Consider the following 17,144-nt stretch of genomic DNA (forward strand, 5'->3'; position numbering starts at 1 on the left):
GGACTTCGCCAGACGCGACCCGGCGCTCGTTTTTCTCATGTATTCCTATGAGGCTTTCGGTCCGAGGGCAGTCCTCGAACTGCCCACGGACTATGTAGTGCTGGTAAATCGAGGAGGCCCATTGTCTTGGGAAGGAAAAGGAGAGTAGAAATCTCTTTGTGGACTGATCTCGGGGCCCACAGCGCTTGTTTCCTCTCCTCTCAGCCTAGTAACATAAAATTCAAACACGTCCCGCTAACGCCACTCATATTTCCCCGCATATTAACCGTCTGGCTTTTTAGTTCCCGAAATGGCGACAAGTGCAGACATAGTTTCGTACTTGCGACAGATCAGCGCCCTCTTGCGGCCCAACTCAATATCCATGTCTAGAGGTAGCTTTTAAACACGTGGCAAGTCACGTGACTGGTTACAATGCTTGTGATGTCGCAAGCCCTTAGAGCATATTGGCTGACTCACTCTACAAAGCCATGCCGATGTAGGTTTAAAAATTAGGGAAGTTTACACTCACGCGGAAGACATGAATGGCGAAGCTGTTGTAGGTGAGCATTGCCGGACACACAGTTTAGTTTGGGTATCATTGTTTATTTCCATGGTTGCGGTGCTAGTAATTTCCATCATATGCACGGAAGAGGTCGTCGTCTGTTCCTCAGCGAGTGGTGCATGCGAAGTCATCCTCAGCATTGTAGACTTCCACCAGCCCTTCGTCATCGGCTCCAGGCAGCGGTGGCGGGATCTGCAAGTCGCCTCGGGCAGGAGTGGCACACACGGAGCCATGTTTCCAATTATCCATAATGGCTTCTAGAGAATGCGGTGGCTGCGGTGACCTGTCCTAAGAAGGCCAGTTTTTCATCTTTAGCATTATCGCTGGAGTTTTTTTTACATGCGCGGTAGCGCTTGACGACAACGCAGGAGTTTTTTTTTTTTTTTTTTTTTGCTACTGCGCCTGCCGGTTACACTCGCTGTTCGCCGCGAGGCACGCGCTCAGGAGCGCTCAGCATTTTATTGCTTTTCTTTACTGCAACGGCGATCTACGCCCAGTAACAACAGCTCCGCTGTTAAAGGGCAGGGTTGAGGCTGATGTTGATGCCGGCGGGTCTTTCTTCTCGGCGCAGATTACGAGACTGTGCAGCTGGTCCTCTTCGCAGGCCCTTGGCCCTAAACACCGGGCTCAGCTGATGTCGACTGAAGCTGTTCACTCGGAGGGACATTCCCCGGTTCAGTGTCGCCTTGGCAACCTTGCCCTTGAAGTGGGCCTAGGCCAATAGTTCCTGCAGAAAGGCAACAAAGTCACGAGCAAAACACCGGTTAGTTGTTCCTAACTGATTTTGATTGATAGATTGATTGATTGATTGATTGATTGATTGATTGATTGATTGATTGATTGATTGATTGATTGATTGATTGATTGATTGATCGATCGATCGACGGAACAACTTCCGGCAGGTGGTTTTCTAGCGCCGTGAAACACGCAATGTTCGTACTAAACATTGAGTAAATATCTAAAATACAAATATATCTGCTTGTACAGAAACACGTATAACAGTAGATCCCCGGTAACTGGACTGACCACACTATTTAGCTGCGTTCTAGCATCCAAAATACGCCATGTCAGCTTTCACCACCACCATTTTAACCATTATGAGCACTGTGGCAAATTCAACAATTGCTTCTTCGTAGGGCATTCAGACACTTCCTAATCGGTTTTCAGCGAACCAACCGCTACGGAGCAACGTCTTTTTGGAGCGTTGCCGTGATAACACATATCCTAAAAACTCTCAAAGAAAAACTCTTCACCCTAGAATACCTGGAAGACCCTCGCGATGTTGTTATCCTTGGCCGAGCACTCGACCCATCCGTGCTCCCAGTCGATGCAGACCAGGGGCTCGACCACCTGCGAATGCACCTGCCTCTTCTCTTCCAGGTCTGTCTTGTTCCCCGCCACCACGATGTGCGGGGCCTTGCGGGAGGGCAGCACGTCATCCTGGTGCTTGCGCACGAGCTCGAACGAGCCGCGGTCGTCCACGGCGTACACCAAGAGGAAAGCGTCGCCAGCAAAAGACAAGGCAGGAAGTCATTTATTTATTTATTTATTTATTTATTTATTTATTTATTTGTTTGTTTGTGTGTTTGTTTGTTTGTTTATTTATTTATTTTTATTTCTTTGTACCCACAGGGTAAAAAGGTGCAAAAAAGAGTGAGTTTGAAAAAAAAGCATAAAAGAGGCCCCTGTTTCCGCAAAAGAATGAGAAAAAGATGGCTCAAGCGCTGTACAAGAGCAAAACTTCCGGGCCATCTCCACTAACGTGAAATCTGGGGAGGGGCAAAGCATGCAGTGCATAAGTGTATTCTTGGCGCCTTGGCGTTTTTGCCAGGGGAGACGAAACCGTTTGGGGGGGGGGAGGATAGAGGTATACAGCCTTGTTGTAAAAGTCTCTTGTCTTTAGAGCGCAAACTCTCTAGCACGAGGCGTAAAGGAGTGTCGCGATGGTTTTTAAGTACGCGTTAAGAAGCGCTCTAGCACGAGGCGTAAGCGAGTGTTCCGGTGTTTTTAGTACGCGTTACGTTCTAGCGCGTGGTTTTAACGAGTTTCCCGGTGTTTTAGTACTGTGACTACATGAGACAATGATTACGACGACGATAGGAGACGCCAACAGCCTCAGCTCCCAAGGGGCTTCGCTCCCAAAACTTAACACATTTTGACACGCATACAAATATGTGCTCGTATACATTTCACGAGAAATACACAAATGTAAATACATGCCACGGTCCAGAAATTATAATTGCACAGAACAAAATTATTCAAGGAACAGTACACAATGCAGAACTGAACAAATTTATATCGTTGATTTCAACGTATTCTCGTGGACGGTGTTTCAAGTCTTTGCATGTACGCGGGATGAATGAATGAAAAATACCTTAGTACTACAACTGATGGCGCCGAGTCTACTCGAGTGATCTAGACACGATGACACATAGAGACACATAGAGAGACGGTTGCAGTATGAAAGATATGAGCCCTGCCTAGAGGTGGAAACAGGTCACCATGACTGCACTGCACCGATGCAACGTCCATGTGGCAAGACGAAATGGCTTTCCTAACTCAGGGGAGCTTGGCTACTCTAAGATTCCTGGGAGTGAAAGTAAAGACCGGTGGATCAATTTTCACCCGCAGTTACGATAAAGCTATAGATTGAAAATATCAGCACATGGAATGACACATATATCATTGTAGGATGTCCTTCAAAGGAACTTTAAAATTTGTTTGCTATATATCATCATCGGCGTCATCATCATCGTCATATTGAAATTCACTGCATCATGAAGGTATCTCCCCATTGAGTTCCAAATGCTCCTTTCGTGCGCCGTATGAACGTATGCGTTTCCAACATATTGTTGAATCATTCTCTTATGAGGTTATTGGTATCCCCTATTCTGGTCCTATCTCTATAAAATTTTCAAATTGTGAGACTTTGTGCGCCGAGCTCTACCTGAGCTATGAGATTAGGGGCCTCCGGATTAATTTGGACCACCGAGTTCTCCTTACACACGGGTTTTCGCGCCTTTCACCTCCATTAGAGAAACGTTGACAGCGGCTGCGATCAATCGACCAGATTTAGGGTAAACCCCCCATGTGGAGTGTGTTTCTGCGGAGGAATATTTGACATCCGACTCAATTTTAGCCAGACGGCTGCAAAGGAATGCTTACTCAAAATGTTCTCGGTTAAATAAAAATTATTTCCATTGTGGCCGTTTGGCTGCAATTGGGGTGGTTGTCAAATTTTCCTTCGCAGCCGCTAGGAAGCAGCCTGTGTCCTTTGGATCAACAGCACAACACCATAGCCATTTAGCGGCCTCTGTGGGTAGTGCTGCCAATTTACAGTTTCTGTTTATGGGGCTTTCATATCCGCCTTTTGGTTCGTTCTAGCTGTGCATCCGAAAGACAAAACAAGTCCAAAAGCTCACCCAAGTCAATCGCCAGCCTCCGCTTGGCGGGAAGTTCGAAGCTTCCACCGGTGTTCAGGATGTCGAGGGCGACCGTGGCGCCCCCTCCGACTTCGTACTCTCCTCGGTGGAACTCCTCCACGGTGGCGCTGTAGTCGTGCAGGAAACAGTCGTGCAGGAAACGCTGCACGATGGCCGATTTGGCCACGCGTGGTCCTCCGAGGACCACGAGTCGGAACTTCTAGGTCGCCGAAGCACCAGGGTTCACGCTGGTGCTAGCGCTGTTTCCGCTGTGGCCGTGGCCACCGATTACGCCTAGGAAGCCATCACTTTAGCTTCCGGAGCCACGCCCGCGGAGCGAACCATGAGGGCCCATTCCTGAGAGTGGGCAAGAACCAATGAACTCCGCTTTTAAAAAATTGAAGCAGTTCTACTCGACGTGAAAGCTATCAAGTGCGGCACAGTGGTGCTACAAAGGGGCGGTGGCGCCCTCTCTTGACCAGATGCAGTATCAGCCTGGCGTTGATACAACAAGTGGTCAAGGGAGAGCCCGCAGCTCCCGAGAAGGCCTATAAAGAGACAATAGATTGAGTTCTCATTATTTTAGGGTAGTTAATGCGTTATCTCATATTTTTTTCCTTATTTCACGTTCCTCTGCACTTGTTTTCGACCTAGGAGCGGCAGCCAGCGTGGAAGCGGCGCAGCGCAGGGATGACGCCCCCCCTTATGCATATGAGGAATGTAACCTGTGGAGACAATGAAATTGACATCGCCTCCGCAACGCCAGCGGTGATCTTTTCGTAGTTGCTGTTTCCGTTTGGTTGCGTTATGCCGCGTGATTACGGTGGCTAGATACCATGACCCCAGACGATCTACAGCGACAAGCTGGTCCCCTAAAGTGGTCCGCCCTAAGAAAAGTGCTAGGATAACAGCATGTCTCCTCCATTTCTTATTTTGGACTGGCCAGAACTTCTCCTGAGCTCTTCCGTACCTTTTGTCCATAGGAATTCTAACGCAAGAGCAGTACCTTCTCATAGAGACCGACAGTCACCATGCCAACATGTCGTTGTAGTTCACTTTCGAGTTTTACGCAAACGGGAAAGTGCCATACCACGCAGATGCCGTTATTCTAGCGATAGCTGATACCCTGAAATATAACCAAAGGGCTAATCACATGCTCACTGGAAGATGTTCACGTAACTCTTGTCTACGTCGACGTAACGTAACGTGAGTAGACGCGTAACATGAAGTATTACGCACGAACCGTTCCTGTGGCCCGTTTTAGCTTAACGCCAGGACAAAAAAAATTCCACAGGCACTTCAGTCTGCTTACATGGTTGGAAGGCCTAGTGATTATCCAAGGCTACTTTACTTTGGTGCACAATATAACCGGCATCAATTGTTACATCCGATATCGTGGCATTGGAGCATTCTAATAAGCGTTTATTTTACCACATAAAGAATACAAAAGTTGACGGTGCCATAGCTGTTCATCGTTATATCCGATATATTGTTATAAACGGTATCGTTATAGTGGACTCGACTGTACATCATGTTTGTGGTTTAACAGCGAAGCTGTTCTTGGTCGAGGCTTTCATGGTAGGAAATGTGGGAACGCGGTCGCATCGATGTGGAAAGGGCATAGCCTGGCGTAGAGGACAGCCAGATTCAATCGAAAGTTAGAAAAATGCTTGGACCAGATGTTTATATAGGCGAAGCTGTTCGAAACTACTAAATTGGGTGGCAGTTTTTATACGTGTCAACATTGTTGAGCAAAAACAAAACATTCAGCGTATTTGAGGCGAGACATCAATACCTATGTGATGTTTTTGTTGTTCTTTCAACTAAAAATACATGGCTGTTTGATTTTTGGTGTGGCAACCAGGACATACGCCGTGAAAAAACAAAAAGAGCCCACGCTTCTTCCTCGTGGCAGTGTTCCAAGTAGAAAAGTTAAAGAAGCTTCTAGTAGATGGCGCGAGAAGTGGAACACGGCAAAAATTAATTGGCGTGAACGTGATTCGATCTGCTGGGTTTGAGAAGTTCTATGACGTGCAGCCTTGCGATTAGGGAACGCCAGGCAGCTTCGCTGGTAACCTCAGCGTTCGCGACATTGGGTCAGTGAAGCTGGGCGAATTACACTGACAGGCAGACTGGCCTGTCAGTCTGTCAGTGTGTACTGGCAGTCAGTCAGTATGCTTTACTGATGTTGCACTTCATGCTGCCGCTTCCCCAGGGTCTGCACTCTGTTTCGCTTGCACTCCTCTTTCGCGTGTGCCACCACGTGCACTTGTCAGGCAGCACGCATCAGGCCGATTTTTGTTCCGTTCTGCCAGGCTGACAGGTATGAGCTGTGGTTGGGGCACCTGGGTTGTGCTCTTGCGTCCCCTGATCAAATCCCAAACAACCGCGGTATATTTTCTTCTTACTGCAGTGGCCATTTGGGTGACATGCATGTTGACGACGACGATGGGACTCGCCCCGCCGAAGTAGCTCCCACCCCGGAACAGAGCGCCAGAGCGTTCGCTTTTCCATTTTGTCCTTAGGATTCCTTCCGAAGTTGTGCCTTCTACGGCAGCACACGGCGTTCCGTCACGTGGTCCTCCTTCTGAGTGGTGCCCCGTGATCTCTCCTTACTCCCTCGCATGCTGCCCTCTAAAACTCGCGCTTTTTGCAGCGGTGGCAGGAGCTCGTTCACGTAGCCATTCGTATAAATTAGGAAGATAATAAATACCAGCGCGTTTCTTTTCATCGTAACTACATCTGATAACCAAGAGCGCCGACGTATTCGCGGTAGTTTAAAGGGTAAAAGAATTCTGCTAGAACGAATTAACTGTGCGGGCCGTGAACAAATGGTGTTACTGTGCGGATATTACGGCGCATGCTCGCAAAGCTGCTCTAGCTCCAGAAATTCGCCGTGCATGTGTAACCAGCGGTGTGAAAAATGAAGTTTGATGAGGATTACTTCTTTAATGGTGCCAGGTCGATAAAGACAAAGAGCGCCATGAGAATGGTGCGATGTTACGAGTATTTCTTATAAAAGCACTAGTTTACAAAATTTACTAAAGCAAGTTGGTGTATAGGCTTATATTCTTAAAACATAATGAATATTGTCACGTGTAAGCTGTAAAGCCGCAGGTTCCGCCACTGTTTTGCAACAGATCAGAAGCACAGTTGAGGTTATGTGCAGTTCAATGTATCAATTAAAAAGTCAATATCTGCACGGAAAATTAAACGTTCTTGTAAGAGAACATAGGATAATCTGATTTAAATAATGACGGGTGCAATGGAAAATTATATGCGTAAAGATCATTAAAGTTACGTTTCCTCTTGGATGCCACACATCCTACATTTAATAACCATATGAAAGGCACATAGCTTCCCCTACCCTTCATCGATTCACTGTGGATTGTTTATGTCAGTTAACAGGTATGACTGCGTGATGTGTCTGTGTACGCCCAATTCTAAGCCGGCATAAGGCCACCTCTATGAATCTGGCATGTTTCGCAGCAGGGCGGTGCTCTATTTTGGGTTTAACAACATGCAATTTATTATTAATTTCTTTATCCTATTGTTGTTTCCAGTGGTCTCCCAGTGTCCTCCCCACATAAGGTTTCAGGTCTTGATATGGAACCAGCTTAATATTATGCTGTCACGAAGGGCCGCACCCGCAGCACTTCGGCAAGCGTCTTCATTGCCAACAATTGCATAGGGGCCTGAAACCTAGCACAATGACAGCTAGATTGAGGCTATAAGCCGAGTACAGAGCTCTTAGAGCAGCAATAATAGATGAGTTTCTGCTAGCCGCCAGAGACGAAAGCTTTGGAACAACACTCGAAGAGTCTGTGTATATAACGGAGGTTTTTATTTGTTTTGGAGAATGCGGTTCAAAGCTAGCAGGATACCATATGCCTCTGCAGTAAATATACTAGTGTAACTGTTCATTGATTTAGACAAAGTGAATAGGAGGCCACGGGCAGCATAACATATGGCTGCAGAAGTCTTCGAGGCATCAGTGTAGAATTCAGCTGCCTTGTATTTGTCCCTGAGTGACAGAAAGTGCTGAGTAATAATGAATTTTTGTACATTTTCTCTTGTATTGCTACGAAGGACATGCCACTATGGATTGGGAAGGTGTCCCACGGCGCAACCAACTCATGAAGAGAGGTACAGTAAAATTGGTATGAGAAACTTGGAGGTCCTTTACGAGGTGTGACACTGCCAAAGAAATGGTGCTGCTGTGGGTGGTTGGTAGTCAAAGAGTTCAAAACTCGAGCTACTTTTCATCATCATCATCAGCAGCAGCAGCCTATCTACGCCCACTGCATGGCAAAGGTCTCTCCCATTATTCTCCAATTATCCCGGTCCTGTGCTAACTGCGACCAATTTATGCCCGCAAGCTTCTTGATCCCATCTGCCCATCTAATTTTCTGCCGCCTCCAGCTACGCTTGCCTTCTCTAGGGATCCACTCGTTACCCTTTATGACCAACGGTTATCTTGCCTTCGCATTACATGCCCTGCCCACGTCCATTTCTTCTTAATTTTTACTAATATGTCCTTACTACTTTTCATAACAGTGTTAAAAGGGTGTTTTGTAATAGAAGTGATCTTTCGAGCATACATCAGAGCTGTGTAAGTGTACTGGTACTCCAAGGACCATTGATAGGATTTCAAATGAAGGGATGGAATGGGGCTCGTTCGATATGAAACTGGGCCCTGGAGAAGCCACAAGTTTTATACTGGATCCAACATTTTCATCACTGTCTTGTTTGCAGACTGGTATTCAATACATCTGGAGTCCATCTTTGACGTTACAAGGTAATTTATGGCCAGATCGTGCACGCCTTCAGTCGTCATTCCACCATGGTCAGGATTTTGGGAAAGTTTTAGATGTGGTCTATGAAGTTTTACGCGACATTTGTTCGAGAACGCTTTTGGTTCTGCGGGTTCGTGGGCGACTGTTTCGTATCCCGCAATCCGGTCAACACGGCAGCACAGCAAGCAATGCGAAAGCAGACAATGCTCGCTCACTCACTCACTCACTCACTCACTCACTCACTCACTCACTCACTCACTCACTCACTCACTCACTCACTCAATCACTCACTCACTCACTCACTCACTCACTCACTCACTCACTCACTCACTCACTCACTCACTCACTCACTCACTCACTCACTCACTCACTCACTCACTCACTTCATCATCCTTTCAATTACTTCCTCAAATACTGCGTCACATACTTCATTCCTTGCTCACGCATTTCTGCACCTATCCAAGAGGTCACTCTCTCGCGAATTCATTTCTTTATTCATTCACCACCCACTCCCTCTCACTCACTCACTCAATCCCTTATTCACTGAGTAATCAAACCCACCACGGCGAGCGTTTTGTTCCTCATTGGGAGAGCATGTTCACGGCTTGATTAGAATTTTACTTCGAGTTTCTCTGAAGGTTGCGTCAAGCGTAAGTTGCTTTTTAAGTGCGAATGCACTTCTTAAGCGAGCCTGAAGCGTCCGCCGCCGTCCGCATAGCAACAGCTGCGGGTGCGCGCGCTCCTCGTCTTCCTTGGCAACGGGGGGAGATGGGCGCGCGCTGCCTGGCCGCTGACATGGCACATACCCACGTGGGGGATTGGCCAGGAATCTCCTCGTCTTCCTTGGCAACGGGGGGAGATGGGCGCGCGCTGCCTGGCCGCTGACATGGCACATACCCACGTGGGGGATTGGCCAGGAATCGGGCGTGAGAAGGGCTAATGCACCCGCTTAAAGGAGTACTGACACGAAATTTCAAAGCTGAGATCCGCTCTAGCAATCAAGTACAACGACAACACAAATCGGTGTCTGTGCATGGCATATACCCACGTGGGGGATTGGCCAGGAATCGGGCGTGAGAAGGGCTAATGCACCCGCTTAAAGGAGAACTGACACGAAATTTCAAAGCTGAGATCCGCTCTAGCAATCAAGTACAACGACAACACAAATAGGTGTCTGTGAATAAATGCATCTTTCTTTCTTTGTAGTTGTGTGTGTGTGTGTGTGTGTGATCTCTCTTTCGCGAACATTACCGAACCGCGCAAATTCAACTCGTGCATTCGCACTTTCACATTCTTCCCCTCGGGGAAATGCGGGGAATTTTTTCTGCTCTGAACTGCGTCGGACAACAATCCGCCTCCTGCAAAATTCACCCATCTCTTCCCAGGTCATCAAAGAATGAGCCGACGCGAGTTCCTTGATCTTCCCTTTTCAGAGAAAAAAAATAGTAGCAGGCAAAACCCATTTGTTTCGCCGTTCTTCCAACATTGATGCAGGAAACCCCATACATTAGCAACCTGAGACTTTCCTTATATACAACTCAGATAATTAAAAAACAGCATACAGCCAAGCGTGCTGATAGTCACGAACAACAAGAGGGAGACAAGGTTCATTTCATATCCATACCGTCCCATGCGTAAACGCAACTTCAAAGGAGACTGCCTTTCGCTGCAATCACGCGTGTCTATTCGTGGAGTCTGCAACCACCAGGGTGCACGGCGACAAAGCTCTGCTATAAATTAGGATTCCGGTAGCAACACGAGAAATTGGCTTTTTCTCCGTCTCGAATGGCAGTTTCACGACAGAAAATCTGACGGCGAAGCCTTCATACAGAATTTTCCGCACTATTGTGTGCTTTTCGGCTGCAGTCGCATGACCGGGAGATATACGTTTGGTTGCAATCGATTACTCCGGGCTTTTCCGACACACCCCGAAAACACGACGCATTTTTCGAGTGTCTCCTTGAGATTCGATATTTCGGTCTTGCTCGATTTCCAGGTCGCGTCTCAGGCTCGGGTGGCTTAGAAGCGCGCCTATTACTACTACAACGCATTCAAGGCGCATTACTCGTGCAACCACAGGGTGTTAAAATGCCATCACAAACGCTTGTAACAAGTTTTTCACACAGGAGCTGTTAAATATGACTTGGTATGGCGTTGGGCTGCTGAGCCCAGGGACGCGGGTTCGGTTACCGGTCGAGGTGGTCGCTTTTCTTATGAAGGCGAAAAGCAAAAACGCCCGTGTGTTGGATATTTCGACACACGTTAAAGATCTCCAGGTGGTCTAAATTATTCCGCATCCCCTCACAACAGCGTGCCTCATCGCCTGTGTAGCGTCTGTGCATTAAACCTCCCAGCCAATTTAATATGCTTGGCTTGGTCCGGTGCCGTAAGCAAAAAATAACACCTAGGAAAAACTGCGCCCCCTGAAAAGGGTGCATCACCGTAGATACAGGTCTATAACAGTGAAGCCAACTTTCGCGCCTGCCCTAGAGTGAGCACAAGGGGCATTTGCATATCCGCACCCCTTACTGCACCATTTTAAAAGAGACAGCCTTTCTTATGTGATTAAACCGAACAAATGGCGCAACGTACACTAGATGTGCAAGGCTGGCGAAACAGTGGAGCAGGTTGTTGCCCAACCTTTTTTCCTCTTCAGATCTGCTGTGAGTGCGGGAAACCTGACAGAGATGGCCTCGTAAAATTGTGCTAAACTTGGCCTCATCCCTCAACACTTAGCCTAGCCAAGCAAGAGCATCGTAAAGCCTAACGAAACAGAACAAACCTAAGCAAAACCGGAAGGAGTTACGTCGAGCCCCAGCACCCCTGGTTCTCCAGCCTTGCACCACTAGTGAAAGCTGCGGCGATTTCACTGACTCATTTCTGCACTAATTTCCTAGAGAGATCACGGTTCCGGTACTGTTCATTTTAACTTTGTGATGGGTGACAATGTATGTTTTGCCGGCGAATAACAATTATAACTAATTCCTGTGGTCGCTGCTCAGGGAGCGGCGAAAGATAGGTGTACGCCATCGCGCACATGCTATCAGCGGGAGTTTGTCTTGTCCGTTGTAAAGATTCTCCTCGTGAGAAAAGAAGAAACGTGCCCATGGTACGCTGTGCAGATGGTTAACCAGCGAAGCTGAGACGAGCGATGTGTGTGTGTACGTGTGTTACTTCGTATGGTGTATTATTGCCTTTTTTTTCATGAGACGTTAGCTGGACGGCGTACTCTCGTTCCCGTTACCGCTCATGTTGTCCCTAACCGGAAGCGCCTGTGCTTCAAGAGTACGAATGATGCCTGGCCTACGTAACGTGCCGCCGGTGTTTGCCATTGTCCCGTTGACGCTGCCCCGCCCGCACCATATACCACCCCTGCCCGATGTTGTCGCTTGATTTGTGCTTGACGTAGTAGCTCGCTGCGCGCGCTGTCTGCTACGACAGAGATAAGTCCAGCCAGTCTCTGTTCTCTTCCTTCTACCTCCTCTCATGCGCGGTTTTTTCGCATGCTTGCATTGGGTGGCGCCGGGTGAGTTTCCTACGTACACGGGAACGCCGGATTTTCCTTTCACCTAGCAATATACAGCTTCGCTTTAAACGGACCCTCAGCCTCTTTTTTTTTGTGTTTATTTTCCAAATATTTGCTTTTCTAGCGATTTTTAAAAAAGTAGATAATCAATGCATTCATTTCTGCAAATGGCTGGATTCCAGCCCATAGCCGTTACACCACTCTAATGACGTCGTTCGAGCGCTCGAAGAACGCTGAGACCGAGAGAAAGGGAAAAATCTTGCGAGAATGTTTCGGTGTTATCTGATAGGCATAGAGCAGCGATTTTTGGCCGGGCTAGTTTGTGGCCCCCTACTCCAAGCATTGGATGTGCTTGTTGAATACGTACAGAAGGGAATTACAATTTAGAAAAAGAGTTGAAAACAGTGTGGCAGGGTCTCTGAAAAAGCGACGCCGTCTACTGAAATGGGAGATGGCACTAATTTTGCCCGAACTAGAAACGTCACGCAGTTGGCCGATTCTCCACCTCCGGTTTGGTCGTCATCAGTGATAGCTGCTGCTGTCTCAGACGCGGACGGAGAGATTCGTGCTGTCTCATTACTAATCGGATATTTCTCATTCTATGCTAGGGCTTGCTTATCGATTTAGTGTTGCCATAAGCCGCGGGCTCGGCTTTCGTGGAGGGCCATTGTTGACAGCAAATTTCCTGCTATCACCGGCTGTACCTGCACCCGAGCTCTCCCGGTATTGACCGATTCCCTCTGAAGCTTTCCCAACAATCCACGCAGTTTGGGAAATAGAGCGTAGGGTAATTGGATCACGTATACGCGGTTCTGCGTAGCACTATGGCGACCCAAGTGAGTTCCAGTTCACCGGCCCACCCACCCACTTTTTTCAAAGCGAAAGCGTTAGGTGGGTCATCCAGCAAAACATTTACAACCTCTTCCTAAAGAATGTGCAGATAAGCGCGAAAGCTAAAATGGCATCCAACAGTTCACTTCAACTTCGCCCAATCAATCGTCAAACCTTCAAATACCCAAATTGCAAACGTAGAACGAACCCTCGCGACCATGCTTGGCGCACTCCTCAAACTCATCTACTATCAATCTAAACGTATACCGATAGGTGGTTTATAAGATAAAGGTATACTATTGTACTCCTTCGTGATCGATGCAGGTATTGTGGTGTGTCGAACCGCTCTTTTTTCGCCATTTTCAAGTAACCATTTTGAAACCATGGAAGCTCGGTACCGCCTACGCGCCGTGTGTGCAGAAATGTCAGAGCTTTTTGGTTTATCAACTGGTTTATGGAAAATAAATTCGTTTTTGGACGAGACTTCATCGGTCCTCCTAAGACAGCTTTCACTTTAAAAATCTGGTATCAGCGTCTGTAGCACGCTCCTAAATTCTCATTGTCTGCGGCGTGTTCCACAGCGCGTCCTTCTCAAACAAAACAAAGAGGAAAGGAGTTCGCGAGCGTGGGCAGAGCCACGTGGAGAAGCATAGAGTGCCTCCGGTTAAAAGAGTTTTAGTGTAGCATGCAGCACACCGACCTTCGCACTCTACCAGCCTGATCCTCTCGCACTGCGGCGCAGCAGTCACCAGTGAGCCAGAGGGCTCAGCGCGGTGAAGAGCGCTCTATGGTGTTCAACTCAGCTGCAGGAAAAGCAAGCCTGGTAAAAAGAAGGCTATTGACTGCAGATGAAGAGAGCGGAAATTCATCACTGTCGTCAACTCCACCATTACATGGCGGAATGAACGAGCAGCGTCGCAACGCGTAGGAGACAGATCGAAGACATTCGAAAGCATTAAAATGGATCGCAAAGCAAAGCTTCTGAAGCGGCACGATTACAAAGCCCTTCGTCAACACGAGCTGGAAGCACAGCGTCTGAGGCATTCACCTAAGCATTCATGCTTTCTGCCTTGGCAATGTCATTTGTCCTGTCAGTTGAACTCAGATTTAAAAACCACCGCCCAAAAAACAAACTTGGGTTGACCAAGAAATGCTGATTACGTAAAGACATATTCAACTGCAACGGGTATCCATAAAAGATACCTCTGCTTTAAAGGGGATACCTATTTTAAGGGGAATCGGGCTGAGAAGCCAGCGTTATAACAGAGGGGCTGTTGAAGCTTGAGCCCGGTCTGGTGGCGTTCGCCAAAAAATACCAATTCAAAAAACTGCGGTGCCTGTAAAGGGTGCACTACCACCGTTAGGGTATTGTAACAGTAACACCGGCTTTCGTGCCTTCTCGAGTGTACTCACAAGAGGTATATACGGGTGTGCACCCATTACTATATCATTTTCAAAGTGACGGTCATTCTTTGGCTACTAAACGCAAAAAAAAATGGCTAAGCTTACACTAGTAGTGCAAGGCTGGAGAAACAGGAGGGCTCGGGGGTTGACCTAGCTTCTTCCCTCCTGGGATCCACTCTCAGTGTGGGGGACCGACTGAAACGGCCTTGTAAAATTCCGCCAAATCTTGGCTTCACCTCTAATCAGTTAGCTTAGAAAAGCAAGAACATCGCAAATCCTAACAAAACTTGGCAAAACCGGAAGAAGCTAGGCTGACCCTCCGCACCGCTGTTTCTATAACCTTGCACCACTAGTGCAAGATGAACCCACTTTTGTGCGTGACATTTTGGCGCCGCTACTGTAGTTTGACGGCACGGTTGTGCGTCGTTACCGAGTGGATGAACGGAGAACCGAAGACAGAAAGAAAATGAAAAGAGAAAGTGTGGCGAAAGCGTGATGGTGAGGGCGGTACGCAAAGCCGGTGCGAGACGCTCCTCGTCGGGGCGCAAGGCGAAAGTGTGCAGGGGAGGCAGTGGGACACGCTAGGCGGTGGTGGCGCGCTACGGAATGTCACCATAGGAGTGCCAGCAATCATGCGCTCGAAGATTACGCGTTGAGTTCCTGAAGCGCAATTCGCGGTCCTCGCACGAGATGGAGATTGCGATCACTTCCTGAAACACAGTTCCCGCCACCGATTCAGAGGCTTACTCACCGCTTGAGAGACGACGGTTGGCGTGGCCGTTTATTCCAATTCTCGGGCCAAGGAAGAGACCAAGCGGTGATGATTATTATTTATTTTCAGGGGACGATGATGCCGAGCCTATCGGGGCTAGCACTGATGATAGTGGGTGATTATGAAGAAGCGCCGGTAACATAACCCAAAGTACTGGGAGCGTAGTCACAGGGTGTCACATAATTTACCATCGCTGAGATTTGCGCGGGAGATTCGAACACGATTTAACGACATGCTCGGCGGCGCGACGCGCTGCCAGATAACTGATGACTAGTGCACCGTCGTGCTTTCGCTGATCACGTGTTCGCTTCCTGAGACCCACCAGTGATGGACGACGACCTAGAAGACTGCAGTTCACGCTGCGCACAAATTTCGCGTTAGGCAGTATACGCCTCGAGCGCGGCCTGTAGGGAAGCCACTGAAATCCCCCTAGCGGCCCGTTTCGAAAGCAGCCGCGGGAGTCTCCTGCCCGCTCCCCACGGTCACTGCTGGTTTCGGGGCCCGTTCACGACTAAGATTCACCGTTTGCAGGCGTTGGAAATACATATTTATGTGGCGCAATCACTTTATTCGCCAATGTGGCACATTTACAAGAGTGTAAATGTGTCTGACGCGATCTTAGTCTGGTACATAATTCGGTCTGTACAAGCGCCAGGTGTGCGCCATAAGTCGGCGTCACGAAAACGGGATATGCATATGGAGATGATTGGGATTCCACTGCCCTGAAATTTACTAACACTGTCACCGTAAGCATAGTTTCCCCAGATACTACGACGTAAATCAGTTTTGTGCGCTTATATAACCTAGCGCAGCACTCATACCTGACAGCGCGCCAGTTACGCTCGCCAATATCATACCTCAAATATTGATCACTACCCTGGACATAAATTTGACGAACATTCTACGAAATAAGTACGATGGATAATCCAAAATTATAGCCGGTATCAGCGCACGACAAAAAAATTAATGCTGGGGCGTCTTGTCGTGAGCTGAGCGCCCGCAAACATTCATATATGCCACCTACTAAGATGTCCTGAGTTATAACCCCCCCCCCCCTTCTACTCCCACTTCCCCCACTTGACGTAGAGTCTTCCTGCCACATGAAAGGCTACCTTCTCCTCCTCCTATATCCCCCGTGAGCAGCGCGGAGAAGGGCTTCTAGAGTAATGCGCGTCCGCGACTAAACATTTCCTCGAAGCAAAGTGATATGGCGCAAGGAGCCTGCAGAATGTAGCACAAACGGAAATCAGAGGGCCTTATCAGATATCCCACTCTTCTAACGGCACCTTTTATCAGTTGTGAACTTCTATACTTCAAAAGAGGCGTCCGCTGAGTGATCAGCTGTCTGTTGAAATCTAAAAACTAGAGTAAGGGGAACGCGTAGGTTGTGTGTGTGATTACTAAAACGTCCATTTCTTGATTTCGCTCCGCATTCTTACACAACAGTAGTTAAGCGTCACCCCCCCCCCCTCCCCATGTGTGGCGAAATAGCAGTGCATTTCGCGCACTAGTTGGTCTCGTGAGTCCTACCCGGCTTAAGTTTACACGAACGTCTTTGGCAATTCAGAAGCTGCACTGAGGGTTTTTTTTTTTTTCATTTCCCTGCGAGCTATTCTGTTTTATCCGGACTTGCAGACCATTTATTTTTCCGTTGTTCAATTCACTTTTCTTGGTTCTAGCTATAAGGAATGAGTGCAAATCTTTCACGACGCAGATCCTTGGAATATATTTAACATTATCGCGTGGCTTGTAATCTTATAAAAGGCACAAGTTAATATTAGGTATTGGGTAATCACATCACAGATATTATTTTTCTACGATGTATATATTCGAAACGAGGCAGCATTCGTTG

General features: G+C 47.8%; 1 pseudogene; it reads right to left on the minus strand.

The window, feature by feature from the left end:
* Positions 1 to 1,113: 1,113 nt before the first annotated feature.
* The window catches only part of LOC144139269 (uncharacterized), a 193,342-nt pseudogene continuing 177,311 nt past the window's right edge, over positions 1,114 to 17,144 (minus strand).

This window comes from Haemaphysalis longicornis, unplaced genomic scaffold, assembly GCF_048455015.1.
Source record: "Haemaphysalis longicornis isolate Haplotype H1 unplaced genomic scaffold, Haemaphysalis longicornis Haplotype H1 scaffold_5, whole genome shotgun sequence".
NCBI lineage: Eukaryota > Metazoa > Arthropoda > Arachnida > Ixodida > Ixodidae > Haemaphysalis > Haemaphysalis longicornis.